The 18,012-nt window shown below is 42.1% G+C and overlaps 1 protein-coding gene across 3 annotated transcripts in view; it reads left to right on the top strand.

Annotated features, from left to right (window-relative positions):
- Nucleotides 1-8,910: 8,910 nt before the first annotated feature.
- HECW2 (HECT, C2 and WW domain containing E3 ubiquitin protein ligase 2) overlaps nt 8,911-18,012 on the top strand; it is a 434,970-nt gene continuing 425,868 nt past the window's right edge. The window contains exon 1 of one of the 3 annotated variants that reach the window (XM_006078135.4): nt 8,911-9,022. The gene's annotated coding sequence lies outside the window, so the exon portion shown is untranslated. Of the gene's footprint in view, nt 9,023-9,075; nt 9,176-9,844; nt 9,965-18,012 lie in introns of those variants that run through there. The other 2 variants (XM_044936746.2, XM_025277874.3) reach the window with 2 other exon arrangements.

The following is an 18,012-nucleotide window of genomic DNA, read 5'->3' as shown; positions in this document are numbered from 1 at the left end:
AGCCCAAGCAGTGAGGTTGGCTATTCCCTGTGAGAGGCCCATCCTAGGCCCAGAAGATGCTACGTGGACATCTGGATCCGGCTCTCCAGCTGCTGTCACATCACCACATAATCCCTCATTGCCACCTCTCTTCCCCGGCACTATCTGGGGGTGGGGGTGGGAAACAGCCTGTTAAATTAAAAAGGCAGAATTAATCTCAAGAGACTCTTTAAATTTATCAAACTAATTTACCAGGTAGGCTTTCTTTCTTAAATGCAATACAGGATTTTTGTTACCAGGCAGAAACAATGAAATCAAGGGCAAAATAAAGTAATATAGAAGTATTAATGATAGTAATATCTTCACAATAAAATCACAAATTTGCTCACATTTTACATTCATATTTTATATTAGTCCCTAAAACACTTAACTGTTTTTGAATTAATGAATGAAGCTCATAAAAATAATATATTAAAATAAATTTGTGATGGAGAAACACTACTGTAAAATATCTTAAGAACAAGGTGATTATCGACTTAACCTCTGATACAGTAAGATTCTATTTATCCATCTCTCATCTCAGCATGACTATACTTACTATTCCTTCCTGGAATGTTTGTCCCCCAAATGCCTGGCTGACTGATCCTTTACTTCTTTCAGGTCTTCATTTGATTCATTTTCTCAGGGAGGCTATCTTCTTCCACTACATAATATTCCACACCCGTCAAACCTTCTGTACAAATAACTCCCAAATGAGTTATTTGTAGTGTGAGAAGTGTTTATTTCTTACCTCTGTCTTGGTCTGGGCATAAGTGCTATTCTCCTGGGTGGCTTGTGTCAAGCATTGCTTGGAGAGCCAGACTTCTTTGCTGTAATGCTGTCATCTTTCAACATGTGGCCTTCATGCTTAGGGAAAGGGGAAGAGGAGATAAGGAAGGCACATTGTACAATTAATCATCTCAGTCTATAAATGACCACCATTAGTTCTGCTCATATTTCATTGGATAGAACTAGTCACATGTTCCACTTAATCATAATGTGGGCTGGAAAATATAGGAACAAATAGTGATTTGGTAAAAACCAATATATTTGCCTTCTCGTCACCAAATATCTGTTTGTTTCCCTTTTCCTTGTGGCAGACAATGAGCTAAGTCTCCTTATAAAATACCTTTCCTTAAAAGATCTGTGACTTGGTTTTAACCAACAGAATATGGCAAAAATGATAGACTGTTACTCCATTGATTAAGGTATATTATATAAGACTCTGTCTTAGAAGATTGGAAAGATAGATTCTCCTGCTAACTTTGAAGAAACAAGATGCCATTAGTTCTAGAGCCATAAGGAAATGAATTCTGATAACACACTGAGTAAGTAGATTTTTCTGCAGTCAAGCTTTCGGATGAGAATATAACCCAGCAAACACCTCGTGAGACATGAGCAGAAAGCTGTGCCCAGATTCTCAACCCACAGAAACTGTGAAATTAAAAAATGTATGCTGTGTTAAGCCGTTAAATTTGTGGTAATTTGTTATGCAACAATAAAAAAAACTAATACATTCTTGTATTTAAAAAAAACATTCATTTTCTCACTAGTTAAGAAAATATAGTCATTTTTTCCCTAGAATTCTAGGTGATGTGGGTTCTCTCCATCACTAGAAACTTAGGGTAGCTAGAAACCCATGGTCTAAAGGACAAGAGATCTGCCTCCTGTGAAATCTGATAGATAAAAAACACTCAACAATAGATACATTTGGAAAAGAAGAGAATGGAAGACATACAGCTGTCTCTTATTCAGAGTAAATTAAAAAATCCTATGGATAGGCACTGCGTTATATACCCACCTGCCCTAGCAGTTTGGGAAGTTTCATGATTAAATTCTGGTTCTGAACATGTACAATGTACAACAATTGTATATTGTTTCCTCTGCTGCTGCTAAGTCGTTTTAGTTGTGTCTGACTCTGTGCAACCCCATAGACGGCCTCCCACCAGGCTCCCCTCTCCCTGGGATTCTCTAGGCAAGAACACTGGAGTGGGTTGCCATTTCCTTCTCCAATGCATGAAAGTGAAAAGTGAAAGTGAAGTCGCTCAGTCGTGTCTGACTCTTAGTGACCTCATGGACTGCAGCCTACCAGGCTCCTCCGTCCATGGGATTTTCCAGGCAAGAGTACTGGAGTGGGGTGCCATTGCCTTCTATGATTGTTTCCTCTACCTCCAGCCATTCCTTTTTCTCCTCTGTGAGATTCTTTCTTTCCCATTACTCTTCCTCAGTTCAGTTCAGTTCAGTCATGTCCAACTCTTTGTGACCCCATGGTCTGCAGCATGCCAGGCTTCCCTGTCCATCCCCAACTCCTGGAGTCGCTCAAACTCATGTCCATAGAGTCAGTGATGCCATCCAACCATCTCATCCTCTGTCATCTCCTTCTCCTCCCACCTTCAATCATTCCCAGCATCAGGGTCTTTTCAAATGAGTCATTTCTTTGCATCAGGTGGCCATAAGTATTAGAGTTTCAGCTTCAGCATCAGTCCTTCCAATGAATATTCAGGGCTGATTTCCTTTAGGATGGGCTGGTTGGATCTCCTTGCAGTCCAAGAGACTCTCAAGAGTCTTCTCCAACATCACAGTTCAAAAGCATCAATTCTTCCTGGCCCTATATAAAAGGAGGGATCCCCTTGGTGGGAGAATAGAATTCCAAACCTGGTTTTTCACATGGATAATTGTTCTAAATCTTAAACTGATAACCTTTTAGTCTGGACTTCCCAGGTGGCAACAGTGGTAAAGAGCCAACCTACCATGCAGAAAACATAAGTAAGTGATGTGGGTTTGACCCCTGGGTTGGGAAGATCCCCTGGAGGAGGGCATGGGAACCCACTGTAGTATTCTTGCCTAGAGAATCCCATGGACAGAAGAGCCTGGCACGGTCCGTAGGGTCGAAAAGAGTCAGACACAACTGAAGTAACTTAGCACAGCACACACACACTGGCATGATAGTTTCTCTGGTAATATAATTTTTTATAAAATAAGTAAGTTTCTGATTTTTATGTTTCCAGTCGTTTCTATGCGTAAATATCTATACCCGTTGTTTTTCTAAATATAAGACTTAAACCTATTTCAACTTAATGAAAACCATGACACTATTTGAAACCACACCTTCAAATTTTATCTTTTCTCTGGCTGAATTTTACTGGGGCGTCTATCAAAGCTTTTTAAAATTCTACCCTTTACTATTTGGAATGTAAAAGCAGTCAGCTTTTCTACCTCTGCAAAGACTGAAATTTCTAGACTTTCTGTAATCTCTCATTTATTTTTGAAAACTGGTGACTTCTTTCCTGAACTCATATCTTTTTTGTGATACTTTGCCATATGCAACCAGTAGTTTCTATCACTTACTAATCGGTTCTTTCCAATCACTAATCTTACTGCTGTGACTCAATGGCACAAGATAAGTTATGTGATAAAAATAACATTTTTTTATGTGATAAAAAAATATTTTTTGTTTTGCCACAGAATACTTTCATCATCATCTTTCTATTTTCCAATCTTAGTTCTTTGCTACTTGCTGTTGAAATTGAAAATCGCTCAGTCATGTCTGACTCTTTGTGACCCCCGCCCCTCTCCATGGACTGTAGCCTGCCAGGCTCTTCTGTCCATAGAATTCTCCCGGTAAGAATACTGGAATGTGTAGCCATTTCCCTCTCTAGGGGATCTTCCCAACTCAGGGATCAAACCCAGGTCTCCTGCATTTGCTACTGAACACCAAAGTAAGTGCCACATATTATAGGTTTTAATTATAGTAATACCCTATTTCAAGGTATTCATTTCCACTGTAGTCAGGATCATTAATACTGGATGCTATAATAAATAAGTAGCTTAATGCTATATTTCTTGCTCTCATCATAGTCTTCTGTTAACTAACTTTCCTCCACGTGATGGTTCAGGGATACAGGCTTCTTCTGTCTTGGGATGACACCATATAACACATGGCCTCTAGTGAAGGTGGTATTATCCAGTGAAGGTGAAGAGAAGGAGAGAAGTCACATTGGATTTTGAACGCCATTGTTAGAAGTTATTCCCAATATTACTCTTTAAATTCTATTTGCCAGAAGTAGTCACATAGCTCTCCTAAATGCAAAGACTGGAAACCGTGTAGGAACATATGGATATTGCAAACATTAAGACTTTCTGCCACATCTTATTATTTGGCCTCTCTTTCCCTATTCCACCATAATATGAGCTTCATAAGAGCAGGGATTTTGTCTGTTCCCTTCACTTCTGTATCCTTAACACTTAGAAGAATGCCCAGCTCATAGTAAATGGTTATTAAATATTTACTTAGAGAATATGTGAAAAGGAGAATCCAGGACTTCTTACCATTACTAGTGAGTGAGAAATTGGAAGAAAATAATAAAAGATTCCAAGCAACCAAAATACATACAATGAAATGTATGCAACTATACTATTCACTGAACCTCTTCCTTCTCAAAGCCATTTTAGACAAAGTTTTATTACTCAGTCATAAAAAAGAACACATTTGAGTCAGTTCTAATGAGGTGGATGAACCCAGAGCCTATTATACAGAGTGAAGTAAATCAGAAAGAGAAAAATAAATATCATATACTAACTCACATATACGGAATCTAGAAATTTGCTACTGATGAAATTATTTGCAGGGCAGCAATGGAGACACAGACATAGAGAAGACTTATGGACATGGTGGAGGGGGCAGGAATGAGAGGGTGGGATGTACAGAGAGAGTAACATGGAACTTACATTATCATATGTAAAATAGATGGCCAATAGGAATTTGCTGTATGACTCAGGGAACTCAGATTGGGGCTTGGTAACAACCTAGAAGGGTGGGATGGGGAGGGAGGCGGGAGGGATGTTCACATGGGCAGGTACATGGGTAAACCTATGGCTGGTTCATGTCGATGTATGGCAGAAACCAACACACTCTGTGAAGCAATTATCCTTCAATAAAAAAAATCAATTTAAAATAAAAAAGAATGTTTATATAGCTATCAACGCCATGCTGCTAAGTTGCTTCAGTTGTGTCTGACTCTGTGCGACTCCAGAGACGGCAGCCCACCAGGCTCCCCCGTCCCTGGGATTCTCCAGGCAAGAACACTGGAGTGGGCTGCCATTTCCTTCTCCAATGCATGCAAGTGAAAAGTGAAAGTGAAGTCGCTCAGTTGTGTCCGACTCTGTGCGACCCCATGGACTGCAGCCCACCAGGCTCCTCCAATCCATGGGATTTGCCATGCCATACCAGACCATAAACAGGAACTTAAAATGAGATAAGAAAGATTATCAAGAAAAGAAAAGGTGGTAAGTAGAAAAAACATGGGGTTCAAAGGAAAAAGTTACCTTTAAACTACAACAACAATAAAAACTATAGTAGCCTAAGGCTATTCAGTACAGAGGCAAAAACATCTATACCTACATAGGTCTGAAGGGTATCACTGAATCATAGCATAGTAAATAAATCACAGCCACTATGATGACTCAATTTGGTTTGGTATATTAATACTTACTTTAAAAAGACAAAAACTTTTTTAAAAAGACAGAAAAATTGTAATACATTTAAGAAAGCTTTTTTTTTTCATTCAAATGGACGTTTTTCAGTCATGCCCTAAATTCCCTAGTTGTAATCAGTCCTTCATACTTCTATAATGGTTGATAGATAAAATAGGACAGTAATGGCTGTCTCAGCTATTTTTGTGCTTAATTTGTTATTTCTTCTATTGGAAGCTCCCACTCCCTGAATGCTACATTGATTAGACTACATTCAGAGTACCAGGTTCATTAGGGGATAGATCCACATTTTGTGAAGTCTGAAGATTACACATTCCAAAGGCTTTTTTAAGAAAAAAACAAAACAAAACCCACCAGTATGAAAGAAGTTTCAAAAAATATTTATTCAGAATAAAAATCACAACAAATTACAAACTAAAAAAGTTACAAGCAACAGACATCACCAAATTCAGAAAAATATCATGTTTTAAATTAATTGCCTAGCATACCTGTACAATACTTTATCCTACATATCTTGACTGTATAGTCTTTTTTTTCTTCATATGAAAATGATTTTGTCACATTTTGTTCTATAGACTTAAAAGATAGCTCAGTCTTTTGACTAGCAGAGTTGATTGAAATTTATTTTTTATTATTGGTAGTTTAGAAGAGTTTCTTTACAGTCAACAACTCATTATTGGGAAAGTCACATTCATTTTTAAGACAGTGAACAAATTTGGGAAAATCTCTATCAAATTTGTTTAACATATACAGAATAAGATGGGGGAAGATTTTTCAATTCTAGTTCTGGATCCATACATTTCAAACATCATCTACTCCATCAACTGCACGCTTCTGTGCTGGGTCGCAAAGCATCCATTTGCTGATTGGTTTCTGTCCATCCACCTTTGTGTCACAATATCAAGTGACCCAGGTGATGGTAGGCCTTCAAACAGCCGGAATAGATGTTACTGTTACAATGGGTTGTAATACCTATGAACCACATAAACTTATTCCAGTTAATTAACTCAACTTCCCCTTAGCCAGGGGGCTTCCCTGATAGCTCAGTTGGTAAAGAATCCACCTGCAACGCAGGAAATACCAGTTTGATTCCTGTGTGGGGAAGATCTCCTGGAGAAGGGATAGGCTACTCACTCTAGTACTCTTGGACTTCCCTGTGGCTCAGCTGGTAAAGAATCCATCTGCAATGTGGGAGACCTGGGTTTGATCCCTGGGTTGGGAAGATCCCCTGGAGAAGAGAAAGGCTACCCACTCCAGTATTCTGGCCTGGAGAATTCCATGGACCAGTCTGTGGGGTTCACAAAGAGTTAGACACAACTGAACGACTTTCGCTTTCACTTTTCCCCTTAGCCAGATTCCCAAAATGCTTGTAATCACTTCAATGCTGTTGGATGCAAGGAAAATTATGTCTGAAGGGAAGTTAGAATAAAAAGACAGCAATCTTTTGAGATAAAAATATTTTATATTTGGAACTGACAGAAACATAATAGCAAGTGAACATACTTCTAGAACCCCTCTTGTGCTGGAAGAGGCTCCAAGTTTGTTTCCTGGGATCTGCCTTCAGGTTTAGATTTGAACGCTATGCTTCAGAAGGAGTGCTCAAACCTGAGTACATTCACTGAAAGGAGGTAACGGAGGATGGTGAAGAGTCAGGACACCTTGCCTTATGATAAGCAGCTGTGGCAGCTAGGGGTCATGTAAAAATCTTGGAATAGATAATTCAAGTGGTTTCCGAGTCTGTCTTTAGTCCTTGTAGTTTTGTTGAGGTGAAAGAAGTATTTCAACTCAATATAAGGAATCACTATCTAATGTTAGGCCAATTTCAACACAGAATTGCCCAACTTGTGAAAAAATGAGCTCAAGAAGAGGCTAAATGAGAACCAGTCAGAAATCCTCTGAAGGGGAGACCCCAGTTTGGGGCTGGTGACAAGGATAGGGAGTGCAGTATGAAAGAAGCTAGCCTTTACACACTTTTGCAAATCTGAAATTTTAGGATGACTTTGCTATTAATTCTATTTGAAGCCTCAGCCTCAGGTTTAATGCCTGATATATAAAGAGTTTTAAAGATAGATGGGACTGCTTTTAAGGTCAAAGAAAAACGTTTTGGCTTTTTTTTTTAAACCTAAGGGCAGCAAAAATGATCCATTTTAGCTCTTTTTATGCTTTTTTGTTTAAAGTTAGATTGTAAGATGGTGGTTAATTAATACAGGACGTTAAAGGTTGCAGGTATGTGATTGCTGGGCATAGAGCAAGTTATACAAAGAGAACATCATGTGAGATCCTTTGGGATCCCTGTTCTTCCAGTAGGTACAAGAATAGGAACTTTTTTCTTTTGTGGTGTATGTGTGGGGTATCAGTTCTTTGGAGGAGCCCAGCAACGGTGTGTGTGATGGGTAGATCCAGAAAACAATGAGTCAGGGCTTTTTGTGGCCCCGGACAGAACACAACTGAAACTGCCTTGAGGAAATGGGGGGGGGGGGGTGGATTTATTGCTTTCAGGGGTAGAGTTCACTTAGACATATTTGCCTCCTAACTCTTGAAAGATATCATCCCCACCCCCTCAGGTTTCCTTCCTTAAAGTTGACTTTGTCCACATGCATTGGTGGTACTTATATCTACATTTGGTGGCTTATATCCTTCTACATTAGTTATCCTAGTTGGAAGGACTTCTTTTTCTGAACTGATTCAGCAAAAGTTCCAGATTGAATTCTTGGACCAATATGCCCATTGCAGAACCAATCACTATGGTCTGGAATATGATGACTGGCCAGTTCTGGGGAGTGAGGGTGGGAGGTGTCAGTATTCTGGAACCACTACAAAGACTCCTGGGCCCCGGGGGCGGGGGGTGCGGAGGGAAATGAATAGCTGTTATCAGAAAAGGGGAAGAAATGGATAATACTGAAAGTACACACTCAAAAATCCCCCAATAAAGATATCTGTTATTTTGGGAAAAAATGTTTTGGGATTTCCTCCACATGATTGTAGTTTAACTGTAAAAGCGTGCAAATCTTTCCCTTATCTGGATAGATATCATGCATGGGGGTAATAGTCTTAACATTTCCGCATTTTTACCCTTTCCTCTAAGTGGGACTGAGTCAATGAAGACGCTGCAAAAAAAGTAAACAGAAAGCTTAAAGTATCAATACGGTTATTTTTAATTTGAGTGCCCTCTTCAGACAAAGTAGCTGGGAGCGCTTTCATCAATCCATTTTTAATCGTGACCACACCCCGTGTAGGTGACATGAGTATTACCGTTTTGCCCTTGCGGTTGGGGAAATCGAGGCATGACACTCCTCCATTCAGCCTTCCGGGGGCATTTCGGAAGAGTCCAGCCTGCCTGATATCAGAGGGTCTCCTTCTTCCTCCGCTGCGCCTCTCGGAACCCTCATGTCCTTCGGCGTCGCAGAAGGAGAGCAGCTCAGGCTCCGCGGCAGCCTCGGGATTCGTCCTTCTCCCGGCGGCACCGGCCCCGCTCTCCCGCATCTTCCCCGGGAACGTCCAGCTGGACAAGGTCTGGAGTCTCTCCCGTCCTCTCCCCTCACCCCTCCCGCTGCCCTCCCTCTGGTCCACGACGTGCAGGAAGCCCCCAGCCCAGCGCCCTGCAGGGAGGTGCGGGCACATGTCGCCCAGGCGTCCAGCGGGAGGGGCGCCGGCGCCGCCGGAGGTGAGCGGCCTGCACCCTTCGCCCCCGAGGGCCCGGGCGCCGGGGCAGGGAAGGGCACCCGGCACGCCGGGCCCGAGGAAGGTGGCGGGACGAGGGAGGCTGGGCGAGCCCGCCAGGAGCGGCGAGAGGGGGCCACGCGGGCGGGCCGGCGCGCAGCTCGCGGGCGACGCCTGGAGAGCGAGCGGCGGGGAGCTGGGCGCTGCTGGGCCGCTTCGGGACGCGCCGCGCCCGGGCCGCGGAGCTCGGCGGTGAACCTCCCCGGGATGCCCGGACCCCCGGGTGCCCTCCCGAGCGCGGGCGGAAGACATGGCTTCGCGCGTCCCCGCCGCCGCTGACTCGACAGAATCGGCGGGCCGCGCGAGGGGCGCGGCGTAACCCGGGGGTGGGCGGTGGCGCGGAGCCGCCCGGGGAGCTCGGGGCGTCGTTGGGAGCGAAGGAGGATGCCAACACAAAGGCAAGCCGAGACCCAGCCCGCTGCGGAGGGCGGCGGGAAGAGCCGCTGAGGGGCGCGCCGGGCGCGCTCGGCTCCGCGCTGCGTCTCTCGTCCCTGCCTCGGGTTGCCGGGTCGGAGACGGCCGCGCAGGGTCCTTCGGTCCCGTGGCAGCGGCCGCCGCAGCCGAGAGCTGCATGCGACGCGCGGCGGCGCCCGCGGCCGCCTGCTTTTCCCGTGGCGCGCGCGGACCGGCCGGAGGGCGCTGGGGCCGCGGGTCCTGGCATCTGCCGGGGCGCCTAGCCGCCCGGCGGCCCCATCCCCACCCGCAGCCGGCGGCGGCAGGCGCGGAGCTCCAGGTGAGTGCACGGCCCTCGCCCGGCCTTTGCTCCGCAAGCCGGACGACGGGAGGTGGCTTTGTTTTCCTCCCTTGCGCCCCGGCGCGGTCATTCATTTGACATTTCGGCTTCCGCTGCCCCGAGACGCGGGTGAGAGGCACCAGGACGTGTTTCAAGGTTTGATTCTCCGGGGAGCTGAGACTTTTGGGTCTATCTGAGCATCTCTTGAGGGAGCAGAGGCTTCATTTCCTTTTGGTTTGGAATGTGTTGTGAACATCTTCTGCCGCGGCTTGGGGCCTGGAGGAAACTGGGGCTGCAGATTTAGACGTAGACGTTTTGGAGGACGTGCAACTGCAGAGGTCTGGCTCTTCCATGCCTTGTGTTTTTCTCTATTAGCAGAGCTCAGGTGTTTTCCTTTGATTATCATTATTAATTTAGGAACATCTTTACAGGCACATTTGTTTCTTTTAGAGTTGGAAGTCTTTGGAGACAATACAGAGCTCACAGTTACAGGGGATCAAGCGCTGTTGAACTTGGAGAAGGCAGGCATCGTCAACCGTTGTAGGTAGAGGGTAGAGGTGGACCTTAGGCAAACTTCTCTGGGGGCCCTTAGCCTTCCCAGTACGCTTTTTGCTTTCACTGTCTTGGAGTCAAGCAAACTGAATTCTTATTGCACGTATACCTTTGTCAAAGTGTGAAACTTGTCTTATTTTTTTAAAAATAGTTTTCTATAGTTTGTAATTTGGAAGAAAAAGATTTAAACGTAATTAGTAGAGTGAACCCAGTGAAATTTCATGTTTTCGTATTGTCTTATAAGTATGATTTTCATTTTACTATTTCTCCTATTCCCTCAAGGGCTCATTTCTTCTGTTGCCTTGAGAGAGCTCCACCGCACCCCTCCCCCCCTCCCCCAACAGATGGCTGTATGTTCTGAGAGGTTATCTTCAAAATGACACTCACATTACCTATAAACAAGAAAGGATCAGTTGTTAGGCTTATCCTTGGAGTTATTAAAGCAAGAACCCTAATCTGGATGGGGATGCTATTGATGGTGTGAAAATCTGGAGTTTGCTAATCTGTTTGGGCCTCAGAAGATTCCTGCAGGGATTGTTTATACAGTGTGGGAGACAGATGGCATTCCCAGCAGACAAGAGAAGCCCAGCATAAAGAGTCATTGTATTCTTCAAAAATTATCCACTTCCCTGTTGGGAGATGGGGTACAGTGGGGAAGACATAGTTTTCATCTCCCAAAGAAGACATTATAACCATATCATCCAGCAGCTTGACTAGTGAGTTTCTTTTTTTGAACATTTAAAAAGCCATTATTGAGCTGTTTGTTTTGATTATTCCTTTGGCACATTTTGGCCTCAATTTTTGTTATGTGAAGCAGTTTAAACAGTTATATTAACAAAAATGTCTTTGAATTTAAGATTATTGTACTGCTGGGAAAAACAGTAGTTCTTGAGTACAAATGGCCGCTTGGACTTATAGTGTCCCCTACCTGGAAGGACTTTAGTCCAACCTGCATGAATTCAAAAGGAATTTCTTCTACTACCTCCATGACAGGTGGTTTCCTGATTGCCAGTGTTTGTCCCCAGATTCTCAGCTGTGGGTAGTACTCTACTTTTATAAGACTTAACAGCCTAAGACTTTTGGGTCATCAGTGTTTTGCTCAGTCCCCTACACTTAGCAAAAGCCTAAGATTTTTGCTTTAGCAGTGTGCTCTATCACAGCATTGAACAACCTTGGGCAGTGAATCTTTCTGAGTGACTGTGGAGTCTGTGAAGAAGTTAAAGTCATTCTGAACATTTATGATAAGCCATCTGGAGCATCTCTGCTCCTACCATCATTATAGATTCTTTTTTTTTTTTTTTTTGATGTATAACATAACCACATTTATTTAAGAATGTATTCTTTTTTTTTTTTTTTTTTAAATTTCCAGCTAGATTGCAAAATTGGTCTGCCCTTTATATGCATGTGAGGGAAAATATTCCAATAAATTCACAGTCACTAGCTACAGGACTAAATTTTATGAAGAACATGAGCAATGTTTGACCCTTTGAAACAGGAAGTATGGGGTAAAAGTAAGCATTGGCTCTGTTTAGCCTGGAAACTGTGATCTCGGGGAAAAAATATATTTCCTTACTTTTTTCCAAATCCTTCTGCACCACTGATTTCAGCAAAAGGCAAAGGAACTAAGCTTGTTACCTGTAGCTGAGGACAGATACCCTAGCTATTTCTTCTGGATGAATGTGTGTTGCTGGAGAGGTGGCTTTTGGGCTTTGTCCAGTTTCAGCATGTGCCTTGGCATCAAAAAAGGGTCTAACATTCAAATTCGGATTGTTAAATGTGCGGTTGGTATCTGTGTACCTTCTCAGTAGGTTGCTTCCTCTCTTGTGAAGTGTTCCTTTATGAGAAATCCAAGGTACCAGGCCTGGGGTTTGCTGGGCACCTGGCCTGCATCCACATTCTTGTATGTTACTGCCTCCTTTCCTGAATAAAAATGGAACCAGTTTTACACAAATAGGGAATGCAGGGTGGAGTGAAAACCTTTCCAGCTCCATTGTGGAAAGGCAGGCCTGGCCTGAAAGAGAGAGGACTGCATTTGAAGTATATTTGGTTGACACAGCAGAGGCAGAATTGCTTCCTTACACACAGGATGGCCTTTCTGTGGGAAAATGAATGAGAGATTAGAAGTGTGACCACACCTTCTCAGTTGGTTTATTCCTATTGCCCTTTCTGAATCATCAAATGCATCCCCTTTCACATTTAAAAGTGCCCTGGTTTGAATGATAAATTGTATGGTCACCCTGGATTTTCAGGAATCTTCACTATTTTCTTCACCACCCTCTTCTGACTTCAGATTTTGAGTCTGGCTTTATTTCAGTCTTTAATTTGTTAAACGCAAAGATAAAAAAAGTAAAAAAAAAATAAACCAAAAAAATGCTTAAAGAAAAAAAAGAAATAATAAAGAAGATGAAAGAATGAGGTATTTGGTTGCTTGTCATCTATTTACACATACAAGAAATAAAAGTTTTATGCTTGAGGTATTAAGTCTCTACTTTGGCTCTAAGCCCATGTTATTATTGTCTTCGAGCACAATGAGAATTAACACCTGTTTACCTAGGGCTGACACGAATTGTGACAACCCCTATGATTCAGGACAGCAGCTTCAACAAAACCTGTTAGCAGACCTAATGGCTTCATGGCTTTTGCAGATTGGAATGCAAGTTTCAAGGGCGTCCCAGGTGGCTTTAGTGGTAAAGAACCCACCTGCCAATGCAAGAGACTTAAGAGACTCAGCTTCTATCCCTGAGTTGGGAAGATCCCCTGGAGGGGGGCATAACAACCTATTCCACTTGCCTGGAGAATCCCATGGATAGAGGAGCTTGGTGGGCTACAGTCTATAGGATCACAAAGAGTTGGCATGACTGAAATGACTTAGCACGTATGCAAATTTCAAGATCTGGTGTTTGGTCATGTTCTTGGAATTCACTGAGAGACCAAACACATGTGTCGTTGTGAAGACTTGACTCCACATTCTCCTAGTTTCCAAGCCCTCTGGGCCACGAGGATAATAGAAGAGCCTTTGTTTTCTGCCCTCTCTTCTGACAAGAGTCTTGGGTTTGGGTCTCAGCTTTTCAGACAAAGGGCTTGCAGAGAAGAATGTGGTGTGCCCTCTCACCACATGAACATTCTCACAGGACTGGAGATTGTGCAGGTGACCTGACGGGGCTTTGAGTTTGAACACTAGATATATGGAGCTTGTGGCATGTAATTTTACAGTAATGGCTGTGCTTCTTTGCTAAAGAATTGCCTGTTTGAAAGAGTTCTCATGCAGTGCTGGCCAGTAGGTGTTACAAATAATTATGGCTGTCACTTTTTCCACACCCACTCCATTGAAATCCTCAAAAGCTTGGTCAGCATGCTTGAATAAGAAGAAATGTATGTATCTTCTTTATAAGTGGGATGACTGAATAGTTATTTTTGTTCAGACAAGGACACTCTTGAGAGTAAAGTGAAAAGTGAAGTCGCCCAGTTTTGCTGACTCTTTGCGACCCCATGGACGTAGCCTGCCAAATTCCTCCGTCCATGGGATTTTCCAGGCAAGAATACTAGAGGGGGTTGCCATTTCCTTCTCCAGGGGATCTTCCCAACCCAGGGATCGAACCTGGGTCTCCCTCACTGCAGGCAGACTCTTTACCGTCTGAGCTACCAAGGAAGCCCCTTGAGAGTAAAAAGAGGTACTAACTGGAAGGGGCACCGTATCAAACAGTTTATACTGTTGTGTCAGGAAGGTTATGTTGGATGATTGTCTTAACTATTACCTAAGTCATTAGCTTTTCTATGAAGAATACCCATATAAGAGAAGAATGTCCTTCTAGATTTGTTCAACATATGTTTAATGTGTGCATTTGTATATGTATATGTGTATATACACAGACATTGCTCATATATTTATAGATACGTGTATTATGGGATTGAAATTAACTGCTTAAGAAGACCTAGTCATTTGGAAAATTGTGACTTTCATCATTTCTTTCATAGATTGACTTTTAAACTTAAAAAAAAGAAGTCCAGCCTCTCCAAACTTTAAGTCATCTTCTGACCTTGTGCAGTTCTCTTGCTTAAATCATCTGATGGTTCTCCATTTTCTGTTTAATTCTCAAGTAAGAGCCACAGACAGATTGGTGGCTAGAGAGGAAAAGCAATGAAAAAATTTTACTTACTCCCTCATTCATTTATTTATTCAACTATTAATATTATTTATTGAGCACCTTCCATGAATCTAGATGCTGAATGGATAAAACAAAGATCCCTGCCCTTATGAAGTTTTCATTTTATTGAGAGTGAAGAGGTGAGAGTGGGAGATACACAATAAGCCAAATAAATAAGTGAATTATATAGCATTATAGAAGGAGGTAATGCTTTGGAAGAAAGTAGAATAGATAAATTAGTTGAGTAGCCTTCATGAAGAAACCTTCAGCAAAGACTTAAAGGAAGTGAAAGAAGTTGCTCACACAGATATCAGAGGGGAGTGTTTCAGGCAGAGAGAACAGTCAGTGTGAAGGAGTGAAGGTGAGAATATGTTTGGATGTGTCCAAAGATTAGTGAGAAAACCAACACAAGAGGGTGGAGTGATGGGGGGGACATGGAAATGTGAATCAGAAAGATGATGTAGGGGTAGCAGAGCATGTAGCATCTTGAGAAGTGAGAGTGACTATAAATCCAGTAGAAATCCTATTATGTTCTTAAAAGGTATTCTGCTATTAATTGTGTTTGTGCTCTGAAGACTGCAGTGGTCAATATCACTTGCATTTCATACATGGTGCACTTCATCTTAGTTATTATACTTTTTATGTCATTTGCTCATTGTTTACTTGTTAAAATAGCATAGTTTATTGTTGCTGGTCTTAAGTTGTATCTCCATTGTGCAAAAATAGATCAGAGGCTCAAAAGGGGTTCACTGCAGTGTGAAAATAGTGATGAAAACAGTAATGAAAATGCTACAGTTCAAAATGTCACAAACATACTTAGAGAACTAAATCCCATTCGAAATATAAAATGTGAATCTGTATGTGTAAAAACAAGGGAGTTTGTGAGAGTAATGATTTCAAAACTGTAGCTGAAATGGAAAATTATAAAAAAAGCAAAAGGAAATAAGATGATGACTATTTCAAAACTGCTTTTTATTGGGTTTGCCATCTATTTGCTCCTAGTCCTCAGTCATCGCCTGTTGTGAAACTTTTTCTGTGAAGCCATGGATGTTTTGGTGTCATTTTCAAACAAAGCACAGTGGCTTCTCTGTTATACCATTCAAGTTTCCCAGGACAAGAACTCAATGATATTTTCCATTACAAAATTAATGTGTTAAACTTCTAACAGTAGGAAAGAGATTAAAACTTTAGTAGCATCATTAAGTGATCCTTGTAACAAAAGTAAGTATAAGTCATTTTATTGAAGAGACACTTGGAAAATCAGTTGGAAAGTTGAAGACAAACATTATCTGCAGAGAGAAACCAGAAGTTATTGTCAGAATTCCTTTGTCAAATGACACAGTTGGCTGTTGCCTATTATCAGTGGAGTAGAGTGTGGAAGAGTGATTACTATCAAGTACACACTAGCAGATATTTCACTTTATGGTTGGATGAAACCACCGATGTCATGCAGAGAATGAATCAGCTTTTGGCATTTGTTCAGGGAGGAGCACTTGGTGATGCTTTGTTCATTTATCACTGAAAACTCGTGGTATAGAGGAAGAGATTTTTCTTTTGGTTAACCATTATATATGAGACAGGAAAAGTCCTCAGGAAGCAGAACTGACAGAGCATTAGGTTCATGTACAGATAAGAAGGTTGTGACTTCATGAAGAAAAGAAGTTGTACCTAGAAGCCAATCTACATGTTCTTCCATTCACAGTGAAGATGTAGCACCTTCTGATCTTGAGGAACTACTGAAAGAAAGTGAAAACTGGGTAAATTATGGCCCATGTGTATCTGTGTGTGCTGTGCAAAGTGATGGACAAGGAGTATAAAGCTGCTTCTCTGTACTAATGTACTCTGGCTGTATAGGGGGAAGGTGCTCATAAGGTATTTTACCTGTGCTGTAAGATATCTGCAGAGCAAGAAAGATGTTTCTTTATGACATCACAATTAGAAATGATTTCTCTTATATCAAGTGTCAAGCCTCAGTACTATACTCTGCCCACATGGAACCATGTCAGGGAGAGGGAGAAAAGGGAGAATTGCTAACAAAACAATCTGCTACAATCATAGGGACTAAGACATTTTTTTCATTAGAAAGAGTTAGAGGTTCACATTGGCTGTAAAGAGTTAAGAAAGTAATATTTTCAGTAATGGGCAGTCCTTTAAATCAGAAGCATATTATCTTTCGGTGACCTATTGGAAGAATAAGAGCACAAAGAAATAGAACTTAGATCCAATAAAGTTGATGGGGTGAGAATACAAGTGTATATTTATATAACGTTTGAGAGCATGTAGAGAACCACAGTGGGAGGAACCCAGGCTTTAAGGATTTTGTTAAGATGCTGGATGGCCAGGAGGGCAGGTAAAGGAGGTGAAGTCTGACAATTGCACTTGACCTTTCTTATACTTTTGCCTTAGGCTTGCCTTCATTTCAGACAGATGGACTTGGTACTTGACTTTGTTTTTAGAACAGGATTTGTATTGCCCCTGATGTAACCTAGAAAAAAAATTAATGTTCTCTAGTGTTCTAGGATTCTTTGCATAGGACTCCTCTCATTTCTCCCCTCCTCCCTCCCTGCCTCTTCCCAACCCTCCTGTCATCTCCCCTCTCTTCTCCTCTACCTCTGTCTCTTTTGTTCTTTCCCACTTTAAGCTGTTGAGTTGGCATCTTGAAACTTGGAAATGCTTTGAGGGCTTATGTTCTTTCCATGTCTTTGGGCAGATATGTGTGCTGTCTAGGGCAAGAGGGATCAGGGCTCTAGGGCAGTTCTATTCCTTGTTCAGCTAACCCACTCTAATATGGAATATCCAGTTATAGCACACACTTAAATTTGAACCCTCTTCCTTAAGTAAAGATCTGTTTCCCAGGGAGTTCCCTGATGGCCTAGTGGTTAGGGTTCCAGGCTTTCACTGCCTTGGCTGGAGTTCAGTCCCTGGTTGGGGAACTGAGATCCTGTAAGCCTTGTGGCAAGGCCAAAAAAAAAAGCGATTCTTTTCTTTATTTATTTGGATTTTAATAAAGATGGAGTCATTGTCTTTTGTCTGATAACTCTTCTATAGTGATGGCCATTATTTCATTCTAGGACAGAAGTCATTCATGCATTATTCATTGAATAAACATTGAGAGCCTTATATGTATGTACCAGGCTGCCTTCTGAGGGATAGGTTAAAAGAGGTCAATATTCAGACATGGCCCTGACCAGATAAGACAGAGAATCGAGTTAGGAAATAGGCAATAGCAACAGAGATATGAATAAACAAGGGACTATGTAATTGCAACGCAAATGTGGCAGACATTGTAAAGGTAAAAATTTTTACCTTAGGGTGGTGGTATTTGGGCTACTTTTATGTTAACTTCTGAAC

This window comes from Bubalus bubalis, chromosome 2 (assembly GCF_019923935.1).
Source record: "Bubalus bubalis isolate 160015118507 breed Murrah chromosome 2, NDDB_SH_1, whole genome shotgun sequence".
NCBI classification, from domain to species: domain Eukaryota; kingdom Metazoa; phylum Chordata; class Mammalia; order Artiodactyla; family Bovidae; genus Bubalus; species Bubalus bubalis.
Note: the sequence above shows the minus strand (reverse complement) of the source record. Positions and strands in the feature narration are given on the sequence as shown.